This window comes from Lates calcarifer, linkage group LG11, assembly GCF_001640805.2.
Source record: "Lates calcarifer isolate ASB-BC8 linkage group LG11, TLL_Latcal_v3, whole genome shotgun sequence".
NCBI classification, from domain to species: domain Eukaryota; kingdom Metazoa; phylum Chordata; class Actinopteri; family Centropomidae; genus Lates; species Lates calcarifer.
Window position 1 is genome coordinate 18,949,013 of NC_066843.1, and position 10,850 is coordinate 18,959,862.

Consider the following 10,850-nt stretch of genomic DNA (forward strand, 5'->3'; position numbering starts at 1 on the left):
TGAAAGGGTTCACATAATATCAGGTGTCACTGGTTCAGCCTGTATGGTGCATAATGATTTTGTTTTCTATTGAAATTTCAATGCAAACACATGCAAATGCACTTTTCATCTCCAGCAGCACACAGGTCATTCATTTTCATCTTTTCAGTTGTCCTGTTGAGAGGGGAAATGCTTGATTCAAAAACTGCACATGGAAGAATGGATGGCAGCTGCTCAACATTCACAGCTGAAACCCCAGAAATAGCTGAAATCCTGACATGAAGGGTCAGATAAAGTGCAATTACTGAATGAAGTTCAAGTGTCAGTTGGAGTGTAAACACTGAATGAAACTGAAATGTGGATTTAATTGTAATAACTTAACAAAGATTAAATGTCATTTTAAACATCAACATTGCATGACGTTGTAGCATCAGGTGCTGCAAAGAAATGAAGATTCAGTGGAAGCTCAAACATTGAAAAGAGCTGGAAGTGTCAGTTAAGGTGGAAGTCCTGAAAGATATTCATGTTATTTCAAGTGCATAAACTGAGAGACGATGGTGTTGGCTGAAGTGGATGTGTTGAAAGCAGTTTTCAACAACAGCACTGATGGCAGTTTGTTTGTGACAAACAGATAGATAACATGAGTTGTAATAGCTGCCGTGGATGAATAAAGGAACCTGCAGAAATTCAAACAAGAAACCTGAGAAAAGACACAACAGCACAGATTTTTAGGAGCTACACTGTAAAAACATAGCGTTAAAACAAAACAGCTATACAGCAGATCTCACTGTAAATCACATTTATGAATGTGAAAACAAGTCCAAAGTGAGACTTCACTGACTGCTGCATCTATGCTGTCTTCAGATTTTGCATTCAGAGTGGAGCAGCAGTCCTTCCTGGTATAGTCAGTGCTGATATCCACTCCTGGCTATCAGCAAACTGTTATACAGATAACAGTCCAGTCCAGACAGCCCTCCTGAGCAGCACTCCATTCCCTCTACGATAACATCACACTAAATGACTTTCAGCCCAGTGTTTCTCCTAAACTGGCCATCTCAAAATGAATCAGCAGATTTGAATGAGTTGGCACCATCTGTCAGCAGATGTCTTGTAATATGAGACAGGACCCAAGACTCATATTTAATGTCTCTAAATAAGATGATGATTTGCTCTGGATTCAAAGGTTCAAAGATTTACACAGTGCCAGGTTTTAAAGGAATACAGTCATTTGATGTTTTAGGAAATAAGTTTATTCACTCAAAAATTAGGCAAGAAGATCCATACTACTCTCATGTCTGTGTGGTAAATATGTAGCTGTAGCAAGTAGCCAGTTAGTTTAGCTTAGCATAAAAACTGACACCAGGGGTATAGAACTAATATGACGCTTTCCAAAGGTAACAAAATGCCTACGAGCAAAGCTCACTAACATGTTATATCTCTCTGGTTTAATCCAAAGTCAACCCAAAGTATAAAAACAAAAATTAGCACTGAAGTCTCTGCTGGTTGCCTGGCAACTGATCCCAACCAAGAAATAGTCTGGCACGTACTGTTTGAATAGTCTTTTTTAGACTTTGGTTTTTAAACTAATTAAAAAATCAAGATATGACATGTTAAGAGGTCCTGGTGGTGGATTTTGTTACCTACCTACTGCAGACTTATGTGACTATTCCGAGGACTAATATTCGGGTCAATCCAGGCATGGATCAGTAAGGCAAAAATAAAGGTGATCAAAATCTGATCCTTTCTTTTGTACACTCATCTGTGTTTTGTCCATCTCAGCCTGCTACTGTTACAGCACACCACTCTCCTTAATGACAGTCAGGCTCCATGGTGTGAGCATTTTGCTGGGAGTGAAAATTAAGAGGTGACTGATTCTGTTCTGACAAACAAGTTGGCAAAACACAAGGATTTTCTAAGTTCGTATTATAATAAAGCTGTTATCTCTTCTCTATCATTAGCAAAGATTGGGGCAGATAACAGTCAGGTAGCAGTTTCAGTTAGATACGGATTTTGAAGTATCTGGTAAACAATATATTTGCAGAATTTAGCAGGCTAAAGCTGATAATATTTAGGTAAATACAGTATAAACATCAGATGGGATTCATTACTACTGACAGAACCCAGTTAGCTCTTTTCCCATTTCCAGTCTTTATGCTAAGCTAAGCTAACCAGCTGCTGGCCCTAGTTTAATATTTACCTTCCTGACATGAGCATGGTATCAGTCTTCTCACCTAACTCTCAGCCACAAAGCAAATACAAGTGTATTTCTCAAAATGTTTAGCTATTAATTTAAATGTCCTGTACATTCTTTGGGACATATACACTGAAATGCATGGTTCAAGTGTACCTCTCATGTCTAAGGAGCACATTCAGCATTAAATTGGTTTGGTTGATCCCATCACAAATCAGCACTAATAATAAAATAAGGATGACCTGGTTTACTCGCATCTCTGTGTTTTTGAGTCTGTATGACAGGAAAGAGTCTGACAGCCGGTTCATTACCATCACTGAGCTCCACCATGTTCACATTCACATCCAGACATGTAATATGACGTCCCAAGACACTGATCTGGTTGCAGTCCATCAGTTTCTTCACGCAGTAAGGGGCACCCTCCCCCAGTCTTCATGCTAATGGCTGAAGTTAAGGGAGTGTCATTATTGTACTACTAATGTACTGTCAGGACTAGGTTAAGTTTCCACATGACCATTTGTTTGTGTTGTGGAGAGTAAATCCAGGATGAAAGATGCTAAACTAGGGCTGGGGGAGGTGAAGACGGAAAAATTAGAAAATGGTTATCATACACCCTCCTCTCCCCCCACTTTAACAGATATTACACTTTGCAGGCTCCATTTAGAGCTGTGACCGTCTCAGAGAGTGGAGATACCAGGATACTGGCTAGATGGAATTAGTCCCTTTCACCTCTCAGGGTCATGGTCTGCCACTCTTTAAAGTCTCTCTGGAAAAAAAAAAAACAATCCTTTTCCATTGGATGGCAGATGATGTACCTGCCATCACTGTGCTTCTGGAGCCAGAGTGCACGCTAGAAGCAGAGGCGGTCAACCACTTACACAGAAGGTGTGAAATGACTGGGAAATTGGCTATCTCACTGTCCTAGAAAAACCTTGAAGTGTTTTTTTTTTCCCCCTTGGCTCTCTATTGATTCAGAAGGTCAGCTAAAGAGCTGCGCTGTTCATATTCACATGTACCTATGTTACATTCATGCCATGTCAGCAGAATGGGAAAAGCAAGAATATGACAAATGGTTAAGACTTGGAGCTGTTCACATTAAATACATACTGATGCGTTCATTGTTCTAAATGACACTGAAGATCAAGTAATTGGACACTGGAGTTGCTGCAAAACCATAATCAATTACCCAAACCTTTTCAGTGTTTAATCGGTTGTTTACAGTAAATCCAATACTCCTGTGTTGGCATTTAGCTATTATCACCAGTTTGTTTTACAGTGGTGACAGAGAGTGGCAGAGATTTTTCTACAAAATAAATGCAAAAGTGTGGCAGTAGCTGCTGACTGTGGATGCTGCTACTTTTAAAAGATCTTAAAGAGTGACTCATCATTAATTCTACCATTTATATGGACTTTTCAATATGAATGATCCAATCTTTAACATTGACTCTTCAAATTGGAGATAAGCTCATCAACTGCCTGTGCAGTGTAGTTGTCTGTAGTCTTTTGAAACAATGTTGATGAGAGCTGTGAGACTGAACTAAAATTCACACTAAAACAAAAACAATAAGTTGAAATTTGTAAAATGCCTCTCAAAGCTGAAGGGACCTGCAGTTGATAATTCTCTGTAAGTTTGTCTCTACACACACTTGGAAACTCCCTCCTTCACACCCTTACAATGTTGAATAGGGGGCATCTGTGTCAACCAACAAAATTTCATGGCAACCCATCTAATAGTTGTTGAAATTCTTCTGTCTGGTCCACAGTGTTTGACTAGCCAATCAACTGACACTAGCATTCATAGAGCCACATAGCTAGCATGGCTAAAAATATTGATTAGTGCAGCTTAAATGTTTTTCTGTACTGATTATACCACTTTCACAGTATTCACTATAACCAGTTATAGTATTCAGCATATGTCATAAAATAATAGCTCTCTCATGTCTTGTTTCATGATATAGATATACAGATCATACCTGCATTACAAGTATTCTGTGTATTCCTGACAGAAATATCAAGTAAAGGTTTTGATCAAATCTATTTTTAATTAAATCACATAAGTTCTATGACAGAAGATGATATTCTACTTATTTTTGCTAGATATAAGTTATATAAGATATAAGTTAGTACATCCAAGTGAATAGATGCAATATATTTCTGTAAATGCACTTTGTTGTGAAAAAAAAAGGATTTTTCATATAATTAGCCTTATTGATCATAAAAACAGACATTTTTATGGCTGACACATTGACTTATCATTGCAGGAAAAGCAAAACTTACTATTAATATCAGGTCTGTTCTGTTTAAGGCGGCCTCTTTTCCACACAGAGGGCTTTAGAAACACCTTTTGGGTTTAGGCTTTTGACAAGCTGTTAGGTTGGTAACCCTGGAAGTCCCCATGATTTCACCCATTCCCATTAATCTGATGTCATCTATGGTGTGACATATTTGATGAACCCTCACAGCCAGTAAAGAGGGTTTGGATTAGATTAGATTACAGCTCTTTGTGTAAATGTGCTGTGAGACTGCATACTATGTCCTGTATGTGTGTGCTTTTGGTGTGTTGAGGATTAGACATCTTTCAGCAGATTACTGATCCTCCATTAGAGAAAGTCTGATGGTTTATATATATATATATATATATATATGTGTGTGTGTGTGTGTGTGTTCTAGGAAATGCACTTAAAGGGACAATTCAACATTTTATTTGCTTTCTTATTGAGAGTTAATTGGGAAAATTGATACCACTCTCGTGTCTTTACAGTAAATATTGAGCAAAAGCCATCAGCTGATTAGCTTAGCTTAGCTTGGAAACAGGGGGGAAAGACTTAGCCTGGCTCTGTTCAAAGATACAAATAAAAAAATAAAAATCTGCCTACCAACACCTCTAAAGCTCAATTAACATGTTATATCTTTTTTTGTTTGTTTGTTTGTTTGTTTGTTTCACCTCCAAACAGACCCAGTTATTTACCCCTGTTTCCAGTCTTTTGTGCTAAGATAAGCTAGGTAATTGGCTGCTGGTGGTGGCTTCATATTCATGTGTTACATTTTGTATTTTCCAAAATATGAGATTACTGACTGTGACATTATGTTGGGCTGGGTCAAATGTCAAACTCCATACAAATGAGAAAGACCACTTCACTGAATTATTGACTTTCAGTGAAACTCAAGCTGAAGGTTCCCTTTCCCTGTCAATATGGATGTTACATCATTGTTTTTTTCTTCTTTTGGTGGCACTCCTTCCTCTTGGTTTTCTCTTCAAATAGTTTTCTCTTCATTATTGTAAACTGTAAGTCTACATCAGATTCAATCAGAAAAGTGCAGGATTTGATCAAATCCTCAGATTTTTTAACAAGTAATTCCCATAATACTTCACCTTTATTCATCTAGATTTATTCACAGCCAAAAATGTTTTTACATTACATCAGTTTCACTTTGACTCTTGCCATTATGACTAAAAGGAAAAGGTTATATTCGAGATTTAGCTGTCAATATTTCTCAGCGGCGGGTTAATCGCCTCTGCTTGCGTGCAGAAAGGTGGAGCATACTGTAGTTAAAACTGGAAAACACACACACACACACACACACACAGATGGGACAGCAGTGGTGTTGATGTGAGCACCAGCAGCACTTAGAGACAGGGTCTTACTCAGCACTGATCATTAATTCATAATGCACATCTTAGATGAAAGCTCAGACCAGAAACCTCAGCTTTACATTACTGAAAAGACTAACAGAGATAGATGGGTGTAAAAGAAAGACAAAATGACGGATGGGTTCATTTGGACCAGTGAATGACTAAGAAAGAGAGGAATGCCTGTATGGTTCTTGTTCTGTTTCTAAAAACAGCCTCTCTTCCATATCATGATCCGTAAAGGGAATATTCCATTCCCGCTTTAAGCCTTTCTCATGTTTCCTCTCTGCACTAAAACTTAAAACTCCCCTGCCCTCAGCTCATATCAGCTAACACTCAAAAAAAGTTTTCATCTCAAAAAAACAAAACAAAAATGGTCCTAGTTTGATGAGCAACGTTTGACAAAAATGATATTTTTGCCCAATCTTTGTTAGCCTGTCTTGTTAGTGTGTCTCACTATGAATAGACTCGGAGACAACAATCAATGGAATTAAATGAGCATGGCACATAATACCCAGCTGTTAATATGTTTACAATATAAAAATGGAACCTTTATGAAAATAGATTAAATCACACTCTCTTTTTTCCCCTCACCCACATCCTCTGCCCCCTCTGCCCCCCACCCACTCCTGCATTATGTGTGCCTGGATGTCTCTCTGTAATCCAGTGTGTCTCTTTGTGGCTGTACAGCATGTGGCTCAGCTGCACTTTGGCCCCTAATGGACCCAGTCAATGGGGAGAATTGCCACCCTGCTGTCCCTATCCAGGTCAAGTGTGTGCATGTAAGTGTGTGTGTGTGTGTGTGTGTGTGTGTGTGCGTGTGTGTGTGTGTGTGTGTTGCTGCCTTGTCCATTCTTTGTACTCTTTGTTTGTATGTGTACTCAGTGGAAGAGTCACACATGAGTGTGGTAAGTATTTATGTAAGGGTGCAAAATCATATATAATTAAATTTCCAAGTGTGGTTAAATTGTCTTTTTTATACACTTTTATCCAACTTCCAATGGCTTGGCACTTTGTTGTGTTTGTGTACTGTTACAAAATAGAATATATTTTTGTTTGACTTGTTTTTAAGTGGAGGTCACACTCAAAGAATCTGTATTTGTTGCATCATTTTTAATGTTATGTAGCTTCAAATTTAAAAAAAAAAAAATCCATTTGTAAGTGCTGAGTGCCAACTCAGTGACACCTGTATACACTGAAACTGAACATGTGCATATGTTCAGTCAGAAATTGCCCTTAAACACCTCAAATATTAATTTTCTTCTTGATAAAATTAAAGATGCTACATGCAAGTTTGTTATATCCAGCATTAACAGCTATTTACTAACCACTCTAAGAGCTGTCTAAAGGGGTGGAAATAGTCAGCAGTGATAATTCTTGTTTTGTTTTGTCTCGTAATACCACTTTGTTAAAGTGAGTCACTGTAGCATCCAGTTAGCCCCCAGTTCAACATACGAGGACAAAGAGGTGGTGCTGCCCAAAGAGCTCTTCGTAAGGAAGCAGCCATTAATGCTAATGTTGGCTGTGTATCCATAGTAAAAATTTACATATAGCATTTTTAAGTATGCATGGCTAAATAAGCAAGTTTAAGTTAAAATTCAGAAAACAGTAAAAAAAAGTATTATTTATTTATCAGCTGACCTGCGTCATTACGACTGTGCAGGTGTGGTGTGTTCACATTGGGCCTGGCAACATAAACAACACTTTTACATATAATAATTATATCATACCTTATGACCAAAATGATTAATGTGTAGCTTGAATAAGGCCTATAATTTGTAATGGGTTTGTTAACTGTCTGAAAATCTCAGTATGCAGAACATTTTCAAACTGAAATTTTTGGCATTTGAATCTAGTCCTCTACTCCTTCCAGAAAAAAGAAAAAGACAAAAAAAAAAAAAACCCTCCACCAACAATGACTTAACTTTCTTATCCCTGCAACCACTAAGCACTGTGTGACATTAAGAGTCAGAAAATTGTATAATCTGATTTGCTCTGAGGAAAGATGCAACAAAACACCCCTTCAAGTCAGAAATTCTATCATTCATTTGTGTAATTCATACCTTATACTGTACTATGTCAGTACACAGTTGCAGTTTTTGCATGGTGTGAGCTTTTATTTGTTTTAGTTTTTTTTTTTTTTTTTTTTGGGGGGGGGGGGGCAGAACCAACAGACATATTTATGCACTCAAATAAAATATAAATGTAGTGCACTATATGGTAAAGAGGTGTGTGTGAGAAAGAGAGAGAGAGAGAGAAAGAGATTTCAGATTTAGCCCATGTTAGCTCATAAACATACAGTAGTGGAGCATTAGGCAGCTAAAGTGTGAGATGTTATTCTGTAAATGTTGTTCTGAAAATGTTGTGGACTACATTACACCTTACATCACACTTTACAGAGGCATTTTTGGACACAGCCTTTGTCTGTCTGTTGTTTGGTGCTATGTAGGTAATGTAGGTAAAATGTACTGTTGGTTTAGTGAGCTTATTTGCAGAAAACAACACCAAAAGAGGGAACAAAACTGTAAAGCTGCAGAACATAAATACACAACAATGAGTTTAAAGATGCTAAAATGCTCTGTAGAGCTGGGTGTCGGTGACAGTTCTCTGTGGGTTTGTCAGTGATTGATTCCTGTCACATACAAGTGTGTAATCAATTGCAGGTACACAGTACGAATATTGATTAAAGCTGTTTTAATATGTAAAGTTGCACCTATGTGTTGTAATATTAGAAAAAGAGGGTGATCAAGCACAGCTCAAAGAAATGTTTTACTTTTGAATTTCACAGATCAACTTTTTCACACATCTTTGTGTTTTTGAGGATTAACAACTGCCAAGTGCAAAGTTTTCTGCCCCAAGTTCACATTAAGAGAGGTTGTGGTCAAATTGCTGTATACAAAAACTGAGGATACTGGTTGACTTGTATATGTATGGTATGTTTGTGTGTGAGAGAGACAGAATGTATTCAGTCAGCTGTTTCTTCTTATTATAAAATAAATCACAGTTGCTATGACTCATTTTAATGTCACATTCAAAGCGTGTTTATGATTGAGAGGGAGCACGATGGAGCTGTGTGCACACTGTCAGCTGTTATAGACGTGGTCATCTGCACAGAAGGAGACAAATGTTTTGTGAATGAAGACTGAACCGACGTGACACAATGAAACATTTTGTAATTGCACATTCAGAGAGACTGGCAGAGATATTGTGTACACACTGTCAGCTGTTTGAGGCGTCTTATTAGCATGAAAGGAGAGACAGCTTTTTGAAAATTAAGCTGAATCACTCTCTGTGGACTTGAGAGCCTGCTCTGCTGCTGTGATCGCCTTTAAAACAGTGTAGCAACCCGTCGAAAACATCTGCATCCAAGAGACAGAGGAGGGCTGTCTGCATGTGTGTGTGTCAGTGTTCAAGTTGGTAGTGTGTGTGTCTGAGTGTGTGCTGGGGGGGGGGTATTTTCTGTGCTGTGACACACAAAGAAGATAAAACTACTAATGGCCTGGGCTTCCTCTAATGGAACAATCAACAAAGCTGCATTCAAAACATCTCTTATTCATGGCTGCATTACAGCATTCAGGCCTGGTCTTTCTGTCTTTCTATTTACAGCTCCCTCTCCCTGTACATGTGGGCATCTATTCACATGCACCTACTGTTTCCAGGCTGCAGAGCTGCACTGCTCAGCCCCCTGTGTGATAATAAAAGATCCACTCTCCTTCTTCAGTGTCCAGCAGCGTGTCTCTTCCCTGCTCCTCTTCCCACAGATATCATCATATCACACTGCTATGAAAGTTAACAGAGGTTAAGCTTCTATTGATGTCCTGGCATTTTCAGCACTCTAAATATGTAATGCTTCCTGGGCTATGGTTGTGAAACATTTTGTATAACAATTTTGTATCATGTTTAACAGTATAAAAAAGTATTCATCTAAAATGTATTATTTTAGTCAGTACATTTAATTGAGTGTTGAATTTAGCTACAATTTTGAAGTACTCTACCGTAGTGTTTCCATTTAACGCTACTTTGTATTTCTGCTACATATAGTTACTAGTTATTTTTCATTACATTTTACATTTAAAAAAATATTTGATACGTTTATAAAATGCAGTGCATTGTTAAAGATTAAAGCAGTGGTTCCCAACTTCCTGGCCTCTGATCCCTTATTAAAATGACTGTGTCCAGTTGGGGTCCCTTGTTACGTTTCAGTTGAGTTGTTATCAGTTCAATCAGAGACATTTTCCCTTTAACATTTTAGATGGTGTCATTTAAATAACTTGTGAAGACCTGAGGAGGATTTTTAAAAAGATTTATCTTGTCAGGCCCCTGAGTTGAGTACCACCAGGGTGAACCTAACTGTATGTAAAGAAGTTAACACAAGCGCCACATTAAAAAGCAGTACGCTAATAATGTCATTAGATTGCCATCTGCCATTTTTCTGTGTAACAGCTACTTTAACTGTGATTCTTTAAGTACATTTAGCTGATAATACATGTGTTAATACTTGAGGACTAACTGTGTGGAGTATTTGTAGGTTAATGCATTAGTAATTTTGTCTAAGTAAAGGATCTAAATATGTCTCCTACAAATGACTTTGGTTACACTCTTTGTACCTCAGTGTGTATACATGTGTACACTATGTATCACTGTATGTATTAAAGGCCCCAGCACACCCACACAGGTGTTTTGAATCATCCTGTTTGATTAGACTTCTGTTCAGGTTGAACAATGCACTAATAAGAATGATATAAGTGTAATTTATCCCACTTAACAAAGTCACATCCACATAGTCCAGTCAGGTTTAACCAGTGAAAATAGTTAAAATAACCTGGTTTTCTATGGGCTGTGCAGGGCTTTTAAATATGATTCATGTTTACATGGGTCTTTCTCAAAGCAGACACTTTGACTTGTTATAGCAGGAAAAGCAGCAGTGTTACTAATAACAGTATGGCTTCTGTGAAAATGCCTTGGCCCATTACATTATATATTAGCTGTGGTAACAGTAAATACATTGTTAAATTTAAGCCACTGTGAATGGAAATTCTGTATCGGTAT